The sequence below is a fragment of the Drosophila ananassae genome, assembly GCF_017639315.1.
Source record: "Drosophila ananassae strain 14024-0371.13 chromosome 4 unlocalized genomic scaffold, ASM1763931v2 tig00000078, whole genome shotgun sequence".
Classification (NCBI taxonomy): Eukaryota; Metazoa; Arthropoda; class Insecta; order Diptera; family Drosophilidae; genus Drosophila; species Drosophila ananassae.
The window spans coordinates 24,707-46,126 of NW_025319044.1; the positions used below are offsets into that span (position 1 = coordinate 24,707).

Below are 21,420 nucleotides of genomic sequence, written 5' to 3' on the forward strand. Positions count from 1 at the left end.
TTTAGCCATAAATATTAAGAAATTTACCAAATAAAAAAAAGGCAAAAGAAGCCCTGGGGTTATTATCTGCTTTAAAATATTGGCGTTTTTTATGTTTTAAACGCTTGACAAGCGAAATTCAGCTGCTTTTAATTGCAACTAACTTACGCTGCAAATGTTTAAGAAATTTACTAAGCAGAAAAAAAGACAAAGAATCCCCGAGTTAGCTAGTCTTTTACTATCTCTGTCGAGTATTGGCATTTTTTGATGTCTTGTAACGCTTTATAAGCGCGTTCAGCTTATTTAGATAAAAATCTAGATGTAGATGAAGTTTTGTAAAGACATACAGTATCTATATACTGCAAAAAATTGAACATAAGACGCCGATACATTAAGTAATCCTTACCTTTTAATCTGCAGATTGGCGAAAGCAAATACAATAGCTTCAGTTTCATGATAAGTGGGCTGGCGGAGTTTGTCAAGTAAGTTTTTTGTTTCTATTCCCAATGTTATATGGTTATGTAATACCAATTCTCATTACTAGTGAATCAAATAAGCGGCATTGCAGAGTTTTTTAATTGTGGAGTGAGAAAGAGAGGTAATAAATTTGCACAAAGCGCTCTCAAGCAAAGCAATTGTGTCGTAGATTTTGTTACGCAAAATGTTCTGTTTTATATATAACCAAAACCTCTCAACAGGATTGAGGTCAGGTGAGTATGGTGGTAGGTATATAATGTCGATATTTTTAGGTACTTTTAAATTTTTTGACTTATGCCAACTAGCACAATCCATGATAAGAAATGCCTCCCTTGTTCCTAAATATTGTGACATCTGCTCAAGGAATATATTCATACAATCAGTATTGACGTTTGAGCTAGAACTTTCTCCATTTCTGGGATTAACTGCACTATAGAGATAAAAATTTTGCCTACCTAGTTTTACCTTAACCTGTGTCCTAATGCCTTTTTTAAACCACCCGTGTCCAATCTTTGAATGTGTGCCAAACCGCGATTCATCGAAGAAAAATAGCTCTTTTTCAGGATACATGACAATAGTTTCATTAAGATTTTTTTTTAAATTCCTCTTGTTTACTTTTATCTTGTCCGTTATGCACTGGTCTTGGTGTGATATATGAGAATTTCATTCTTTGCATATTACGGTGTACTGTAGATTTGCTGATATTCAAACCAAACTTTTCTTGAATTCTTATTTTCATTTCTTTTATAGTAATATTGGGGTTTTCCTCTATCCACACCTCAACTTGTTCACGTTGACTTTGATTCAATATAGTTTTTCTACGGCGTTGAGGCGGAGCAAATAATTTTTCTTCTCTGCCAAATTTTAGGTCATGCAGTAAGTGCCTTTCTTGAAATGCAGCATATCTTTGCTACGGCTGTTATACTGTGCTTTTTTGCTGCAATTACAGCATTTAGTTTTTTTGCAACATATGCGTTATTTCTTACTTTCTTCAGCATTTCTTTTGCTGATTCCACCACTTTTTCATCCAATAATTTTGATCTTAATGCCATTTAAACCTCGCTACTTTACTTACTTCAGTATGGCTTTTTTTCTATTATTGTCTATCCGTTACTTGTGTAGCGGGAATTGGTATAAGAGGTTGTCCGGAAACTAGTAAATTCAAGCATATTCCCTCTTTAACATAACCCTACTCATAGCTAGGTATATGAAATTCTCAGTGGATGTTGTGAGTAAATCATACTCCTTCGATAGCCTTCTATTCCTATTAACCCAAGCAAAAGTCCTTTCTACAACCCATCTTCTTGGCTGTACTTTAAACCCTTGTTCTCTTGTTGGTAGTAGCTCAGGTGGCGTATCTTTGTGCACCCAAAATCTACATGGAGGCCTTTTAACAATTTCAATATCTATGTCATATTCTTCCTTTATGTGATTCTTTAAATTTCTTCCTTGGTATCCCATGTCAGCCCACATTTTTTTAACTTTAGTATATTTTGTTCTCATATTGTTTAATGCTATTTTAATACCATCTCTATCATTTTCGTTAGCAGCGCCTACGTAACAACCTAGTATAAAACCCTGAGTGTCTGTAATTATATGCCTTTTTCTACCCTTTACTTTTTTACTTCCATCATAGCCTTTGATCCCCCCTTTTCTGTAGTCTTTACAGATTGACTATCTACTATACAGGCACTCGGCTGCTCATTCCTTCCTATTTTTCTTCTACTATATTTTGTAATTTCATAATTCATTTTCTCAAAAATTCCCTGCTTCTTCCATTGCCTGAACTGCTCATACACAGTCTTCCATAGCGGAAAATCATTTGGTAAATACCGCCATTGACACCCTGTACGCAATACATAGAAAATTGCTTCTAATATTTCTCTTTTGCTATACTTTGGCGGCCTTCCTCCTTTCTTGTATGATACTCTGAAGTGTTTTTCTATTCTTGCCCATTCCCTTTCGCTTAGATCTGTTGGATACTTTTTTCTCATCTTTACCCCGTACTAAAATTTCAGATATTATAGCCTTTTACTTGTTTCCGGACAACCTCTAAGAAGTCTAATAGCAAATTTTTAAGTTCCTCTTTAACCAACGGGCTCTCATGAGGAGAGGAGAGTAAAGATCTTCTTCCATAGATATCTTAACACTTTTTTCTTCTTCTACAGTTGGCGGACGAGTAAGAAAGTGAATCTTTGGTGCACCACTAATTATTGCCATTGGTGTTTGCTCCGCCCCTTCCCCCATAACTAAAACAGCAGATGTTGCCAGTGCATCAAGAAGATTGACTTGTGTTACTTGCAGTGGTTGATTATAAAGATCTAGCTTGCCTATATAGGAATAAAGTGGTTCAAATCCACACCAACCAAGAGCAACGCCCGTAACCCCACGACGCATAGGTGTTACATTACTATCTGTAATCAAAATACCAAGATGTTTTATGCAGTGTTTTGTCTTGAGATAGTTCCATATTGATAGAGCTGTTTTCTGAACATCCTTTGGGTATAAAATATACATTTCATTACCATTTGATTCATCAATACCAGCAGATGGAATTAAGATATTGTCTTTAATCGTTAAATAGATGCCGTAAGAATTATGGTCTACACCAACAATTGCATCAGCTTCTCTTTTGATTAGCTCTTCTTTAGAACAAGCAGTTTTGCAAACCACTTGTTTTTGACAAACAGAAATGATTTTTGATGTGATAGCAAGAACAACTTCCTCTCCTAGCAACTCTGAAACATAGCGATCAAGAACCTGCTCTAATACTTCTCCACATTCAATGCGGTGGGTATAAATTGCTTTAACATGCATATTAACGTGTTAGCCTACATATAGTATAATCTTTCGTTTTGGTGAGAATAGTTTTATGCCATCCATCAAGAAGTGTTAAGTTGAAATATACATCACCTTTATAGGGTTTGTAAATTTCTGTCATGATGAACTCTGAAATTAGATTATATTCTAAAAAAAGATGCGCTATTTGTGCTCCACCAATCACAAAGATTTGAGGGTAACTCCAATTACTTTGGATTGACAAAAACTCTTGCATAGAAGAAATAATAGTGCATTTTACTCCTCTGTTAAAACAAGAATTTAATTTGTCACGAGAAAAAACAATAGGAATACGATTCCCTAATATGTCTTGAGGCATAGTTTCAAATGTCTTTCTCCCCATAACAATAACTTGTTTGTCAGTCACCTGACGAAAATGATCTAACTCACTTGGATAATGCCAGGGCAATCCATTATTTATTCCAATTACCCCCTTGGGATCAACAGCCATAATTCCGATAACTAGCATCCCTGTAAAGCAGCTTGAGCTACAAAAAATCGCATGTGATCACGCACATTATGCACTCGAAGGAAATCAACCTTGTTGTGCAATGCAGATGATAAAGCAATTGTTTCTAAATCTCGGTTAAAGACAGGTTCTGTAGAAAAAGAAGAAATAAATGACTTTCTAGAATGACCAACCAGAACTTTGCAGCCAAAATTTTGTAACGTTTCTATACTGCGTAAAATCTGGATATTCTGGTACATAGATTTGCCAAAACCAATACCAGGATCAATAATGATCGAGCTTTGATCAAAACCTAGAGCTAGTAATCTATTAATGTTCCTTTCTGCCCAATTATTTATGGTATCAATTGGATCAATGTCACTTGGGATAATGTTGTCACTATGTGGTGGTATGGAGAGTGAATGCATAATAACGATACTACATCCACTGCTAGCAATCGCTTTTAAGGTATTATCATCTAGATCTCCCTTCTGATCGTTTACCCAGGCAATGTTGTAGTGCTCCAAAACATTCAAAATAACATCTGGCCAGAAACTATCAATGCTGACTTTAATGTCACCAACTTTCATATACTGATTGAGATTATCAAGCACTGGTTTTAAGCGTGCATATTCTGCTTTTGGAGTTTGTATTGAGGAGCCAGGTCTTGTTGATTGAGCACCAAGTTCAACTATGCTTGCACCATCTGATAACAGCCGCAGTGCCTGCTTGGTTGCTTGATCTGCATCATAATAAAGACCACCATCTGAAAATGAATCAGGAGTAATATTAACAATACCTACAAGCTCTGGTGAAAGCGTAAAACTCCTTAAAAAGCAATCCTTAATGTTAGGGTTAATAGTACCAAACGTTTTGTTAACTACTGCCATGGGACTCAGCATTGCCATCAAGTGAAGCAAAAATGGTCTGTTTATCAATTCTGGGTGAGGAATCTTAAGGTAGGGTGTATCAAGTGTCAGGTCATCCCATAACAAAATATCCAAATCAATAACGCGAGGTGCCCATTTTTCATAGACCTGCAGACGGCCAATGTCACATTCAATTTGTTTAAGGCCCTTTAACAGCTCTTCAGGAGAAGAAGAACAACTTCCATACACAACCATATTTAGAAATGGCCTGTCCCACCCAGGTGGAGCATCATTTGGTAAAATAGCCTTAGTTTCCAGAATAATTGAAGATTTTAAATTTTTAAAATAGCGTTCCTGCAGTAACTGAGCAGCCTTTTGTAAATGGGAAAAGCGATTCCCCATATTTGAGCCAATAGAAATGTAAATCATTCTTGCAACGCATTACGATAAGTAAAGAAAACACCTCCATGCACACTGGGGACAGGTGGTGCAACTTTGTGAATAGTTACGCCTATAGAAGAAATAATAAGCTTTTTTTGCATCACAAGGTTATTAATGGTCCTGTATATATCATGAGTTAAATGCTCGATTAAGTTGAATTGCTTGCTTTGAACGAGAGATTGAATACTCTGAACTACCTCCAAGTAGCATATAGTATCCTCAAGCCGGTCAGTTGTAAGTCCTAAAGGGGGGGATTTAAAGGTAAAATCAATATTAACACTAACTAATTGAGAATGATACTTCTCTTCTGCACTATAGCCTAAATGAACCCAAAGCCGTAAGTCAGATATAAGAAGATTACATGCAGACATTGCATTCCAACATCACTGAGTTTAAGCTACTTACAACTACTAACACACGCTAGCATTCATCATTCCATCAAGAAAACCCCACAAGAGCCTTGCTCCCTTTTGAGCACCCTGCATAACTTTATCTTGCTCTTTTTCATCTAGATCTTCAATAAGATTTGCACATTCCTCAGAATGCCATTCATCAGCATGCATATGGACCGTAAAAAATTGAAGAGAACGCTCATCACTTATTGAATAGTGTTTTTTTAAACCTTCAATTTTAGACTTAGAAACCTCTGGAGTTTGACGTTCATAAGCATAAAGTGCACCCAAACCGGAAGCAAAACCTGATCGTACAATATCAAAGTAACCATCAACTAACTCCTGTGTCTCTTTAATCTGTGCATCCTTATGGAGATCAGACCGTGTTACACCAAGCCCTTCAGCAAAACGTTTCCATAACTCTGGGTGATTTTCATCACCTTGTTCTTCTTCTATCAAATTACCAAGCAAAACCTGTCGCATTTTTAAATCTGGGCACAAAAAATGTATACCACTGATATAACGAGGAAACGCAGCAACATGGTGATAATACTCTTTAGCATAGGTTTGTAAAGCTTGCAAGCTTAAGCTTCCTGTATTCCATGATTGGTAGAATGGATGATTTAGTAAGTGCAACCCATCTAACTTATTATTCAAAGATTTAGTAAATTCCATTATTTCCTCTATTATATCAACATATAATTCATATACTATAGTTTTCTCATTGTTACGATCATGCTAACAATGGTGGGATTGGTAGGACTCGAACCTACGACCAATTCGTTATGAGCGAACTGCTCTAACCGACTGAGCTACAATCCCTTTTATCAATATTTATAATACACACAAAAGCAAATTTGTCTATTAGCTTATTTCACTATCAACCCAACTTGACAAATCATTTGTTGCACCAATTTTGCGTGCAATTTCCTTACCATCTTGAAATATGATTAAAGTGGGTATAGATTGCACTCCATACTTACTTGGCACTTCAGTCCCTTCATCTATGTCGAATTTGCAGATCTTAATCTTGCCTTTTCTATCCTTAGCCAATTGTTCTATACGTGGCATTAGACTTTTGCATGGCCCACACCATTCTGCCCAAAAATCTACCAGCACGAACCCTTTATAGTCAGTGACTTCAGATTTGAAATTTTGATCATTTACCGATGTAATATCATCACTCATAAAATACCTAAATTTTTGTAAAATATAGCGTATCTATTAGCAGTTAATCAACTAAATTCTTACCGCAGAGCTTGAAAAATTGCCCTAAAGTGTTTTGCACAAACAAAAAACTTCTATTACATCTGGTGGTTAAAGATATCCACGTTTTCCCAACCCATTAAGTCTAACTCAATACGAGTAGGAAGAAATTCAAAGCACTTTTGGGCCAATTCTTTTCTATTTTCACGTTCCAGCATTAAGTCTAGCTTTTCCTTTATCCTGTGGAGATACAAAACATCAGATGCAGCATAACTTTTTTGTTTGTCTGTTAAATTTTCATTTCCCCAATCAGAAGATTGCTGCTGCTTATTTAGTTTGGTATCAAGCAGCTCTAAGCACAACTCTTTTAAGCTATGATTATCTGTGTAAGTGCGAACTAAACGTGAAGCTATCTTTGTGCAATAGCACGGAAGTGCCCAAGTTTCCAAGTAATAACGTATTATGCTCACATCAAATCGCGCGAAGTGAAATATTTTAGTTATATTTTTATCCTCTAATATTTTTCTCAAATTTGGCGCTGTATAATCGTTCTTGAGTTGAACTAAGTGAGCGTTGCCATCATTAAAAGAGAGCTGCACAAGGCATAATCTATCTCTGCCATGAAGTAGCCCCATTGCCTCGGTATCAACAGCTATAGACCTTACATCATCTGGTATTGAACTAGCTGGCAAGTCGTCTTTATATAAAAATATTCCCATAAAGCTTTGTGGAATAATTAAAAACTTATGATAATCAAAAATAAGCCTTAAGTATACGAAAAGATCATAGAAGGAACCACGCAAATTTATGGGCTCTCACATTTTTCATGTACACGGGGTTTACAAATCGCTGTATATGCCTATAATTAAGTAAATTTAGGTTAATTTAATTGCGGGAGTAGCTCAGTTGGTAGAGCGCAACCTTGCCAAGGTTGAGGTCGAGGGTTCGAACCCCTTCTCCCGCTCTTTACTTTCAAAATCATTTCGTCAAAAATCCCTTGACAAACTCCGCTAGCCCCCTTATCATGAAACTGAAGCTATTGTATTTGCTTTCGCCAATCTGCAGATTAAAAGGTAAGGATTACTTAATGTATCGGCGTCTTATGTTCAATTTTTTGCAGTATATAGATACTGTATGTCTTTACAAAACTTCATCTACATCTAGATTTTTATCTAAATAAGCTGAACGCGCTTATAAAGCGTTACAAGACATCAAAAAATGCCAATACTCGACAGAGATAGTAAAAGACTAGCTAACTTGGGGATTCTTTGTCTTTTTTTCTGCTTAGTAAATTTCTTAAACATTTGCAGCGTAAGTTAGTTGCAATTAAAAGCGGCTGAATCTCGCTTGTCAAGCGTTTAAAACATAAAAAACGCCAATATTTTAAAGCGGATAATAACCACGGGGCTTCTTTTGCCTTTTTTTTCATTTGGTAAATTTCTTAATGTTTGTGGCTGAACGACAACCGTCATCCCGCAGCGGGATCTCTTGTTAGCGGCTGAGATACCGCGAATGAATCGCGGTATGACGGTTCGCGGCGGCATGACGATAAGCTCGTCATCCCGCTACTTGTTAGCGGGATCTCTTGTTAGCGCCGCGGCGGTTGTAAGTTAAAAATATGTGTATCCGTTCAGGAGAGTGGTTTAAGAAACAATAGATAGGAGATTTTGGAAAGGATTGAGACCCCTTTGTTTCCAAGTTAAGTATAATGAAATTATCCGCTCAAGGAATGTATTTCCCCGCTTTGATTGTGTAAAATATGAGTTTTTGCGATAAACGACATAATGCCGAATTTGCCGTTCAGCGTGGTTATTTGTCAGCGGAATATTTTCTGGGTCATCTAAAAATTTCCACATCATTCTTTCAGATCTCAGAACATTTTTTGCAACTCGAGAGGCTCCAATTGCTTCAGGTAAACGAGATATCTCCTTCAAGTAATACTTTGTACGTTTTCTTAATTTTCTGGCACGTCTGACAAACCTCAAAACATCTATCTCACTTTTTAGTAAAGCTTTTTTTAGTGCAAATAATTCAGTGGCCACGTTTCTCAAGTAACAACCCAGAACTTTAACTTCAATATTCCAACTATGTGCTAATCTTTCAAAATCTCTTGATAAATGTGCCCAACAGATTTGCCTGTTTTTATCGGCAAAATAATTGTATGCTGCATACCTGTCAGTTATTACCAAGCTATTGCGATTGCAGAATTTACTATTTTGTAAAACTTTCATTCCTCTTGACTCTGTAAATTTTACAAAACTTGCCGTATTGCTTGCAAACATCCAACACCAAGCGAGTTTACCTTTGTTATAATGGCTCGTTTCATCAATATGTAGAACTTTACTCCTACTTATCTCTTGTTCGATCTGCTCATACATTTTTTTGCATTTTGAAGCAACTCTATGTTCACTATTTGATATGCTACCGACGCTTATGTTCAAATTGAAGATATCATTTACGACACTCGCTATTTCGCGTTTTGAATTTTTGTAGAATCCGCTGAACGCTGCAATTATTGACTTAACCCTTGGACCAAATGTATCTGGCGTAACACCTTCCGGTAACTTGCTACTTCTTCTCTTTCCGCATCTCCGACAACGGCCATGTTCTAACTGATATTCCACTACATAAGGCTTGATTTCTGGAAGATCAACTTTCTGATGAATATATGGTTTTTCACATATTGCAATTTCTCCTCCGCATTCGCAAGTATTAGGCAACTCTATCTTTACTACTTTATCTGCATCCATGTTGGCGCGAAAACTTCCTTTATGACCAACCTGACCGCCAATATTCCTTTCGCTTTTCGGCTTATTCTTTTTTATTTTATACAACTCTTTGGAACTTGGTATTGATGAATTTTTTGAGCTTAAACCGAGTCTTTCTCTTAACTCAGCATTTTCTATCTTTAAAGCCTTATTTTCTGCTTTTAAACTTTCATTCTCTTTTTCCAATCTTTCTATTTTTGCTTCTAACCTTTCTATTTTTTGCTGTAAATTTTTGCAAAGTTCTAAAAGGTTTACCATATTATTTCACTTTTGCTCTATGATTATCTTTTTAGATCACCTTGTCTACCTTATTCTGCCACTCCGCTGAACGGATACACAGCTTTTTCACCTGGTCAGAACGTGGGGAAAGATTCGTGGAAAGAATGTTGTCAATATTTTTGACATCACGTCTAAATGGCCAAAACCCCTTTCAAAAGCTACAGAATCTACTAGCTGTCACTGCTTAGTTCTTTATTCATTCTCACAATCCGTGAACGGTTACGAATTTCCTTCATGAAAAAAGAAGAGCCTGAAGGAACAAAAATCGAAGAGGATGAATCAAGAACATACCTTGCTTCTGGATTAAATAATACTCTTCATGGCAACATTTACCAGCTAAAATTGTTAATGTTATTTTTAAAGCGTGGACTAGATAAAAGCTACTCTTTTCGTTTGGCTACAGAGTAGAATAATGCTGAAAAATTTGATGATTTGGTTTTTATATGTAATAATTCAAAATCAAAAAAAATATATCGTTTTTTGCAAGCAAAACACAAGCAAAATAAGGAGGATAATAAAATTGGAATAAGCGATTTACTCACAAAAAATAAAGATGGTGAATTTAATTTGGCAAAGTATTTCATTTCCTACTTAAAGATTAAATACAATCAAGACTTTATCAATGGTGAACTGAAAGATTTTGTTATTTGTACCAACATTGATTTTGATCTAGATCAAAGCAGAACACAAGATGCAGTAAAAAAGTTGAAAGTGCAAAAAAAATAAAGGAAAGGAAATTTTGGTTGAAACAATTAAAGATAATGATGTCTTCTTTAAAGATGGCGGTGAGAGATATAAGCTTTCTTATGAAGTATATAACAATGTTACAAAAAATAATATCATAGAATTCAGTAGGATTATTCCTAGGATGTTTCTATGTTCCAAAAGAGGAAACTTAAATAACAAAATAAATACCCTTTTAATATACACAGAAGGCATTCTATAGCTAACTTAAGTAACCAGATACAACTATAACTTTTATTGTTTAATAACATTTGTGCCATTCTCTCTAACTTGAGCTTATGGTTTAAAGTACTTAATGACCAAGAGCATAATTATTACTACAAATAGGTGGTCTTAGGCTTTCAAGATGACTATTTACTTTCAGCGAATCGTCCAAATCATGCTCTATTTTTTGTGTTTTTATCTCGAATTTAAATCCTAATTTTTCGCAGAATTTTTGAAAATATTCTTTAATAACATCAAACAAGTTTCTACTTTCCCCTTTATAATTTTTTAGTTCCTTAGGAATAGTAAGTAATAATTTGCCATCTTTATAGGTTACACCATCTTGAGACTCAAGTACAAATTCAAGTGAAGTCGATAGATCGCATATTTTTTCTCCTGGGTTATCAAACTTCGTTACGAACACTAACATATCAGATTTTACTTTTGTACTGATTGGATCAGCACAATCAATACACATTGTTTTATTCTTGCTATATTCCCCTTTTAATCCATATTCCAAGAGTGAACTTTCAAGAATAGGGATGCTTACAGCAAATTCATACCCCGCTTGGTTACAATTAGTGATTATTTCTTCTAAAATAGGGTCATTCGGAACACTTGCTTCTGCGTATTGGAACATTTCCTTAAAGACTTCTTTTACAAATGGGCGATAGTTCTTATTCTCATCTCCTACTTTTAGTAATAGATGCAGATGCTCTCTTCCAGCATTGTAAAATCTCTCAAAATCTTTCCCATATGAGGTGGTTTTCTGATAATCAGGAATTTCAGAATTTTTGCAGTGACTTTTCCATAATTCACATAACGCATTATGTGCAAGTTCCTTTTCAAGATCCTTGAGGACTGAATCAACAAAAGCTCTACCATAATCTGTATCTATTTCTCTTTGTTTTTCTCTTGCGGTTTCACTACTGTATATATCATAACTATTAAAAAGGTTGCTTTTGCGATATTGAGCTCCTTCAATTAATGCAGAGGTTAAAACTGTATCTATAATTTTTCCATTAATAACAAAGTTCATTCTTGGAAAATCGAAATACATTGTTTCACCAGAGTTTGCTGATTTATTGCTCTCACCAGCCTTTAATTCACTAAAACCAAATTCTTTAATTTTAGCCTTCAATGTAACTATTGGATTTGCCTCACTCATACTCCCTCTTTCTTCAAAGTCAATTATACCATAAGAGTTATTAATAGATTATTGACAATATGTAAGCTTAACAAAGGCTTTACACTATCTGTATAATAAATACGCTAAGACAAAAATTTAGATCTAGAAAAGATAATTGAACTTTATTACATTCCATCTATAATAATTTAAAGTAGCAAGCCTCAAACTAGAAGCCTGCTATTACTTACTGGTTACTTTACATCAATTCTCTTGATATGTTTCTCCGACTTAGGTATGGTTACGTGCAATATTCCATCTGAAAAATTAGCAGACACTTTATCTTGCTCTACATTTACTGGAAGCTGAATAGACCTATAGAAAGATCCATAGTATCTTTCTCGATGGTAAAACTGCTTATCTTTTGACTCGTTATTACACGTCTTTTCACCCTTCACTATTAAGCTGTCGCTAGATATACTAATGTCTATGCTTTCTTTGGAAATACCTGGTAGCTCTAGTGAGAGACAATAGCTTTCTTTTGTTTCATAAAAATCGCAAGCTGGTAATAGACTACTACCTCTTCTGGAAAGCTCTGAGTCCCATCCTGTAAAGAAGCTATCAAATATGTTATCAACGGCTCTTTGTAGTCCTCTTACACTAAAGTTATCACATTTATTGTTTTTATTTGAATGAACTATATTACTCATGTTGTACCTCCTTTCACTAATATATGCATTACGTAATCATTCTACTTACTAATTTCAATCCTAAATCTAAAGTCAGAGCTTTTGTTAGATGTGAAAAGTTGTTCCAATTTACTATGACTTGATTATGAGAAAAAAATCTTATTTGGATTACCATGGGTAATGCTATAAACTAGATTAATTGTAGTACGTAGAGTTATTGCATTCCTCCCATTTCTGCGATTATTTTCTTCATCTTCATTTGATAAGTATTTTACTTTCCAAACTTACCTCCAATGATTTATTTAATATTCCCCAACTTTTAGTGCACTAAATTTGCTCATTTTTCCTTAACTTGACACGTATACTTTTTTGAATATTTCCATAAAACCTTTAAAATAATCTTTAAATTACTAAAGCCATTACTTAATGTTGAAAGTAGCTTGTTCTGCTATTTTTCCTTAACTTAAACGTACTGTACTTGAGATGTACTTGAGGTAATCACTACATTGTTAATATTAGTATTAGGATTACTGATGCTAAGAGGGTTACAAGCATCTATCAAAATTCTTAAGTCTTCGTTACTCAGGTAGCTAAATATTTTTTCAGTACAGTCATATGGTAACTCAGGAAAATTGTTAAAGAGAAAATGGAAAATTTTATTGCCTTGTTCAAGTAACTCTTTTCTTTCCATACCCTTTCTGAAATGACTTTCGATCATACTAGCATATATTGGAAATTTTGTTTTATAGTCGTCTGATTTTAAAACCTGCACTATATTTTCATTCCTCATATATATTGCTAATGAGCTTGTACCTTTTGCCAAGATATCATAAAATGAAATGTTAGGATTATTAATCTTCTCACTCTTCATCCTTGCTATTTCTTCCTCACATTCATCCTGAAAGCCACTTATTTCACCACTGATACTCATTGATAGTAAATTTTTTTCACTTACATATAAATTTGCGGTTTTCATTTTAACTATGTGGCGTTTAAGAGCTTCAGCAGTTACTTCACACGAACAGACACCACGATCAGGATCGTAATAACCATCATCATCAGAGTCATAGTTGTTGAGTTGACTATAGAATGACCTTATACCAGCCATAGCAGAATCAAGTGGTGTATGATTATTTCTACTCGTAATATTAATATCAGAGCCATATTCCAAAAGAGTTGTAACAACTTCTTCATGTCCTTCTTTAGAAGCAATGTGAAGTGCTGTTCTGCCATACTCATCTCTAGAGTTAATATCAGCACCAAATTTCAAGACAGTCTCAATAATTTCCTGGTAACCTTTTTGAGCAGCCAGGTGCAGTGGTGTTATGTCACTTTTAATTTTAGAACCAACTTTAGCACCGCATTCTAGCAATACTTTTACAACCTCTTTATGGCCTTTTTGAGTTGCAATATGAAGCGCAGTTATTCCATCTTTTTGCTTAGCGTTTGCGTTAGCTCCTTTGTTCAAGAGCATTTTGCTAATTAGAGGTTGTCCGGAAACTAGTAAATTCAAGCATATTCCCTCTTTAACATAACCCTACTCATAGCTAGGTATATGAAATTCTCAGTGGATGTTGTGAGTAAATCATACTCCTTCGATAGCCTTCTATTCCTATTAACCCAAGCAAAAGTCCTTTCTACAACCCATCTTCTTGGCTGTACTTTAAACCCTTGTTCTCTTGTTGGTAGTAGCTCAGGTGGCGTATCTTTGTGCACCCAAAATCTACATGGAGGCCTTTTAACAATTTCAATATCTATGTCATATTCTTCCTTTATGTGATTCTTTAAATTTCTTCCTTGGTATCCCATGTCAGCCCACATTTTTTTAACTTTAGTATATTTTGTTCTCATATTGTTTAATGCTATTTTAATACCATCTCTATCATTTTCGTTAGCAGCGCCTACGTAACAACCTAGTATAAAACCCTGAGTGTCTGTAATTATATGCCTTTTTCTACCCTTTACTTTTTTACTTCCATCATAGCCTTTGATCCCCCCTTTTCTGTAGTCTTTACAGATTGACTATCTACTATACAGGCACTCGGCTGCTCATTCCTTCCTATTTTTCTTCTACTATATTTTGTAATTTCATAATTCATTTTCTCAAAAATTCCCTGCTTCTTCCATTGCCTGAACTGCTCATACACAGTCTTCCATAGCGGAAAATCATTTGGTAAATACCGCCATTGACACCCTGTACGCAATACATAGAAAATTGCTTCTAATATTTCTCTTTTGCTATACTTTGGCGGCCTTCCTCCTTTCTTGTATGATACTCTGAAGTGTTTTTCTATTCTTGCCCATTCCCTTTCGCTTAGATCTGTTGGATACTTTTTTCTCATCTTTACCCCGTACTAAAATTTCAGATATTATAGCCTTTTACTTGTTTCCGGACAACCTCTTACTTCATTTCCTTGTTGAGCAGAAAGATGGAGAGGTGTTATATCACTTTTAACTGTAGAATTAACATCTGCATTATATTCTAAAAGAGCTTCAACAACTTTCGTATATCCTTTCTGAGCAGCAGCATGAAGCGTCGTAATACCATTTTTGGTTTGAGCATTTATATTAGCTCCCTTACTTAGAAGCAGTTTAGCAATTTCTCCCTTAATATTAATATCAGGATCTTCATTAGTAAGAAATCCAAAAAAACCTTCACTCTCACTTAAAGCAGTAAAATGCAATGCTGTTCTTCCATATTTATCACTAGCGTTAATATCAGTATCGTGTTGCAAAAGAGCTTCAACGATTTCTATGCATTCCTTCTTAACAGCAATATTCAATAGCTCAGGATTATCTTTTACATTAGCTCTATTAGTTAAAAGTAGCTTGGTAATTTTTAAATCGGCATTCTCAGTAGCATAAAATATTGGAGTTTTTCCAGTTTTGTCTTGAGCATTTATATCAGCTCCATAGCTTATCAATAATTTAGCTACTTCTTCCTGTTTGTTTTTGGCTGCACTATGTAAAGGTGTAAAACCTTCTTTAGATGTTGAATTGTGTAACGTATTAACATCAGCACCATACTTCAATAGGTCTTCAACAATTTTCAAATATCCTTTTTCAACAGCAGCATGTAATAACTTAGGATTATTTGCATCTTCGAGATTAACAATAAGACCATATTCTAGAAGAGCCTCAACAATCTTTTTATACTCTTCTCCATAGCCGTGCACTGCGATTTTAAGAGAGCTTCTGTTACTTTGATGATTAATATCAGGACAATACTTTAAAACATCCTCAACAATCATTAAATATCCTTTTTCAACAGCGAGGTGTAGTGTGGTTTTACCATCTTTGTCCTGATTATCAACTTTAGCTCCATGTTGTAAGAGCAGCTTTACAACTGTTTTACGTCCTGTTTTGGTAGCAATATGAAGTGGCGTTAAATTACTATTTGTGCTAGCATTAATATCAGCACCTTTATTCAAGAATAATTTCACAGCTTCTTCATTGCCTAGTTCAGAAGCAAAATGTAGTGGCGTATATCCTTCCTTCAATGTGAAAGAATGAGTACAAGCACCATGGTTTAGAAGATCTTCGGCAATATGCATATATCCTTTCTTAGCAGCAATATGAAGAGGGGTTATACTATCTTCCCCTTTAACATCAACATTAGCACCTCTACTTAAAAGCAACGTGATAACTTCTTTACTACCTTTTTCAACAGCAAAGTGCAGTGGTGCATAACCTTTTTTCCATGTTGAAGTACACACACAATTAACATAAGCTCCATATTTTAAAAGATGCTCAACAATCTGTAAATACTCTCTCTCAGCTGCAATATGAAGAGGAGTTATACCATCATTGCTTCTGACGTTAATGTTAGCTCCACGATTTAAAAGTAGTTCGGTAATTTCCATTTTCTTATTTTCAATCGCATTGTGAAGCGGAGTTCTGCCATACTGATTTTTAGCATCAATGTTAGCACCTCTGTCTAGAAGCATCTTAACAATTTCTATGTCACCATTTATAGCAGCAAAATGAAGTGGAGTATTAGAAGGTCTTTTGTTTTTGCTGTTAACTTTAGAACCGTTTGTTAAAAGTAGTTTAGTAACCGCTGTATGTTTATTCTCAATAGCATCACGAAGTAAAACATATCCTTCTGACCATGCTTGTGAATAAGATAGTCCAAAAGAATTAATTAACTCCCTTGCTCTTTCTAGTCTTCCTTCACGAACTGCAGAAATTAAACTGTAGCTTGTATTATCATTGCCTAGCATAACTACTTACCCTCCAGATTATAACATTTTCCTTATATTAATATAATCATAAATAGATGATATATTATCCACAGTATATAATATAAGTCAAACTAGTTTAAACATAATATTTTTACTATCTTGCAGTGTTTTAGTTTCTGTAATAAATCCAGGTGTTTACATATACTCTCCTTTAACGCAATAAATATGTCTAATAGAATAAAATGGTAAACTTGTAGCTGTGATGTGGAGTATAAAGTAGCCCATGTACCAAAAATTTGTACTTTTTTCTATATCTACTTTCCTTAATTTGACTCTATGGCTTGCTGAAACTCAGATATTGTAACTGATTTAAGTATAATATTAACTTAGGTTATATATAAATATTTCAATAGTATTATTCAAAGTTTCAAACTTTTAACTCCACTTTCTATATTGACGTCTTGTAAATTTTGATCTGGCTCCTTCAGCATTTTTAACAATTTAGTTGCAATATTCTTATGTTTATTGGCTATAGCAACTTGCAATAATGTATTCCCTTGATTATTACGAGCATTTGTTACAGCTATAAACTCATCAGGTTTTACTGCTTTAAGCTTGCTGATAATTTCAACATTACCTTTTTTTGCATCTCCAAACAATTCTTCAATTAATTTCAGTAGGTTAGTAACTTTTTGGTCCTTAGAAAGATCAATAGGTATTTTACCTTCTTTGTTCTCAATGTTATAAATTGCACCATGTTTTAATAAAGATTTTACAACTTCCAAGGAGCCACCTTTAGCTGCAACATGAAGTGATGTAGTACCACTAGAAGTAGTTTTAGCATTAACAAAGTCATTTAATTTATCACGACTGATATGTTGTAACAGAACCTCAACAATTTCTTTGTAACATTTGGAAGTAGCAGTGTGTAATGGTGTATTACCTTTATTAGTAACTTGACTAACATTAGCTCCATTTGTTAGTAAGATGTTTACAATATCTATGTGTCCATTGCTAACAGCGTAATGCAACGGTGTTCTTCCATCAATATCTTTATCGTTGGCATCAGCTCCATCTTTTAACAGACGCTGAACAGTTCGTATATCACCTTTACTAGCAGCAATGTTGATATCTTTCTGCAGATGCTGGAGAACCTCTGATGCTTCGCTACCCTCAAGCTTAAATCTAAAATTAATCATCTCTATCTTTTTTAAAATGTCTAAAACACTCGGATGACTTGGTCCAAAAACAGCTTTTCTTTGATCAAAACTTTCTCTGTAGACTTTAAGTGCGCTGATCCATTTCCCTTGAGCAAAAAGTACATTTGCTATGTTGTATTGAGTATTCAAGGCTTCTGGGTGATTTTGTTGTAAAGCTTTTTTCTGTATATTTAAAACCTCTTGAAAAGCTTTCAAGGCTTCATGATATTTATTTTGATTGAAGAGTACCCCAGCAATGTTATGTAACGTTCTCAAGGTATCAGCATGATTAATACCTAAAATTATTTTCTTCTTTTCAAAAACCTCTTTATAGATTTTTAAGGACTCTTCGTATTTACCTTGGTTAGCTAGTACCATTGCTATATTATTTTTGGCACTCACAGTGGCTAGATCATGTGTACCTAGTGTTTCTTTCCTCTTTTCAAAAACTGCCCTATTGATATTTAACGCTTCTTCATATTTTCCCTGTTTATCTAATACTAATGCCATGTGAAACTGAGTATTTAAGGTATCTGAATGATTTGACCCTAGTATTTCCTTTTGTCTCTGATAGACTTCTTGATAAATATTAAAAGCTTCTTCATCTTTCCCCTGTCTATGCAGCACTAAAGCGATTGTACTTCTTGTACTTAAAGTATCCTTATCGTTTGAACCCAGCATTTCTTTTTGTTTCTGAAAAATCTCTTCAAGCATATTTAAAGCTTCTTGGTAAATTCCTTGCTTATATAGCACTTTGGCTATATATGTCTGAATATCTAAAGTACCAGGATTGTCTGTTCCTAGTATTTCTTTTCTTCTTTCAAATGCGCTTCTGAAAATACTTAAGGCTTTTTGGTAATTGCCTTGATTCAAGAGCACTAAAGCTGTATCAATCTGAGCGGATACGTCACTTTGCGATATCTGCTTCAACTGCTCGACTTTTGAAAAGTTACTATGTACTGCAGCAACTACTAACGTTTTGTTCTCTCTATTACGAGCACTCATCACTGCTTTTACTGTATCAATATCCTTTATCTTATTTAGGTCATTAATAACTTGAGCATTACCATCTTTAACCTTTTTAAATGATTCACTGACTAGTTTAAATAAGCTAGTTATACTTTTATCCACAGTAAAATCTGATGGTGTTTTCCCACTGTCAGAGACAGCATTGTATACTGCACCATTAGATAATAGGGCCTTTACAACTTTTAAGTGAGAGAACTTAGCAGCATAATGCAGAGGAGTAAACCCCTTGTTACCAACCACATTAGGATTAGCTTTATTTTGTAATAGAATATTGACAACTCCATCATAGCCCTTCCATGTAGCATAATATAATGGTGTTACACTATCAGCATTTTTGGCATTAACAAACGCTCCTGCTTTAATGTAATTCTCAACCTCTGAAGAGCTATTACGTTTTACAGCCTCAAATAATTTCTCAGTTGATGCTAATAGATTGATAACGTCTTTATCGTTAGTCATTTCTAATGGTCTTCTACAAAGCTTGTCAACAGCGTTATAAACTGCACCATTTTTTAATAAAACTTCAATAACGTCTTTATAACCAAAATTAGCAGCAATATGCATAGGGGTTAAGCCATTAGTATCTTTAGCATTAACGTCAGCACCTTGTGCTATCAAATACTTTACAACTTCTAACCGACCTTTCATTGCAGCATAGTGTAGTAATGTCTGGTTAGCTGTACCAAGCTCATTAATACTCAACCCCTTGCTAAGGAAAAACTCTACGGTATCTTTATAACCTTCTCTAGCTGCAATGTGTATAGGCTTTGATCCAGAGGCATTTTTAGCATTAATATTAGACCCTTCATCTACTAGACATTTTACCATTTCCAAGTTACTTTCCTGTGAAGCAATGTGCAGTATAGTCCAATCATCATTGCCTTTAGCATTCATATCTACTTTTTTATACTGCAGTAACATTTTAACCACTTGCAAATGACCATGTGCAACTGCTAATTCTAAAGGTGTTCTGCTCTTATTATCCTTAACATTAACTTTTGCTCCATTACTTAATAGGACTTCAACAACATTAACATGGCCGTGTCCTGCAGCTATATGTAGTGGAGTACCTTCAACATTTACAAAGTTAACATTAGCCTTGTTTGCTATCAAAACTTCAGCAACTTCTTCATGGCCTTCTTGTGCCGCAAGATATAATGGTGTTATACTATTAATAGTCATAGCATCAACATTGGCTCCCCTTTCTATCAGAGCATTTACTATCCCCTTATGTCCTCTTTTAGCAGCCAAATGTAATAGTGTAGCATCTTCAGGACCTTTTATATCAATATGGGCCTTGTTTTTTAGCAAAATCTCTACAATATCCCTATAACCAGCGAGTACTGCTAATGATAAAGGTTCACCACCTTCTGCATTAACACTAGCTCCATTTTCTACAAGAACTTCAACGATCTCCTTATGATTATGCTTAATAGCAGAAAGCAATGGTGTTAGGTTGTTACTCTTAACATTAACACTGGCTCTATTTGCTACCAAAATTCCAACGATTTCCTTATGACCTCCTTCCACAGCTACATGTAATGGTGTACTACCTGCAATACCTTCTGTGTTAACTTTAGCTTTATTTTTTATTAAAAGATTCACAATATCTTTGTGACCTCCCACAATAGCTGCATGTAAAGGTGTAAGACCATAATTAGCACTAGTATTGACTTCAGCTTTACTTTTGATTAGAAAAGCAATAGCGTCTTTATGTCCACTTAGAGCAGCTACATGCAATGGCGTCATGCCATCATTAGTTCTAGCATCAACTTCAGCTTTATTTTTTATTAGAAGATCAATAATATCTTTGCTACCATTCATCGCAGCTGCATGTAATGGTGTACTAACCTTAATGCCTTGAGCTCTAACTTCAGCTTTATTTCTTATTAGGAGTTCAATAATATCTTTGTGACCTTTCAGAGCAGCTACATGTAATGGTGTTAGATTATTATTGGCTTTATCATTGATTTCTACTCCATTTTTTATTAAAAGCTCAGCAACTGCCTTATGACCACTCTCTGCTGCATAGTGTAATGGCGTAGCATTATTTTTATCTTTAGCGCGAATGTTAACCCCATGCTCGAGAAGAGCAACAACTATCTTCAAGTGGCCACTCTGCACTGCAAAATGTAGTGGGGTTATACCTTCCACAGTGGCAATACTAGCATTTGCCTTATTTGTCAGTAAAGCCTTAACAATTTTCTCATGTCCATCTTTTGCTGCGTAGTGCAAAGGTGTGTTATTATAGGTTTTGTCAACAACATTAACATTAGCTCCATGCTTCAATAAAATATTAGCTATCTTTTCATGACCGTTTTCTATTGCATAGTGTAATGGTGTACAACCATCTATAACTCTGGAGTTAACATCGGCTCCTTTGAGAATTAAAGCATTCACTACTTCTAGGTGGCCATTTAGTGCTGCTGTATGTAATGGTATTCCCTCCTTATCGTTTCTTGCATTAACATTTGCCTCATTTTTCAGTAAAAAATTAACTAGCCCTAGATAACCACTTTCTGCAGCTATATGTAGTGAAGTAAAGCCA

The 21,420-nt window shown here is 34.9% G+C and overlaps 1 long non-coding RNA gene and 2 other non-coding genes across 3 annotated transcripts; 2 read left to right on the plus strand and 1 right to left on the minus strand.

The window, feature by feature from the left end:
• Nucleotides 1–313: 313 nt before the first annotated feature.
• LOC123257983 lies at nt 314–10,245 on the plus strand. The gene is made up of 3 exons (XR_006507954.1): nt 314–461; nt 524–577; nt 9,712–10,245. It is a non-coding gene; the product is annotated as an uncharacterized LOC123257983 (long non-coding RNA).
• Nucleotides 6,193–6,266, minus strand: Trnam-cau. The gene has a single exon. It is a non-coding gene; the product is annotated as a tRNA-Met (tRNA).
• On the plus strand, nt 7,542–7,614 carry Trnag-gcc. Its single transcript has one exon. It is a non-coding gene; the product is annotated as a tRNA-Gly (tRNA).
• Nucleotides 10,246–21,420: the final 11,175 nt, after the last annotated feature.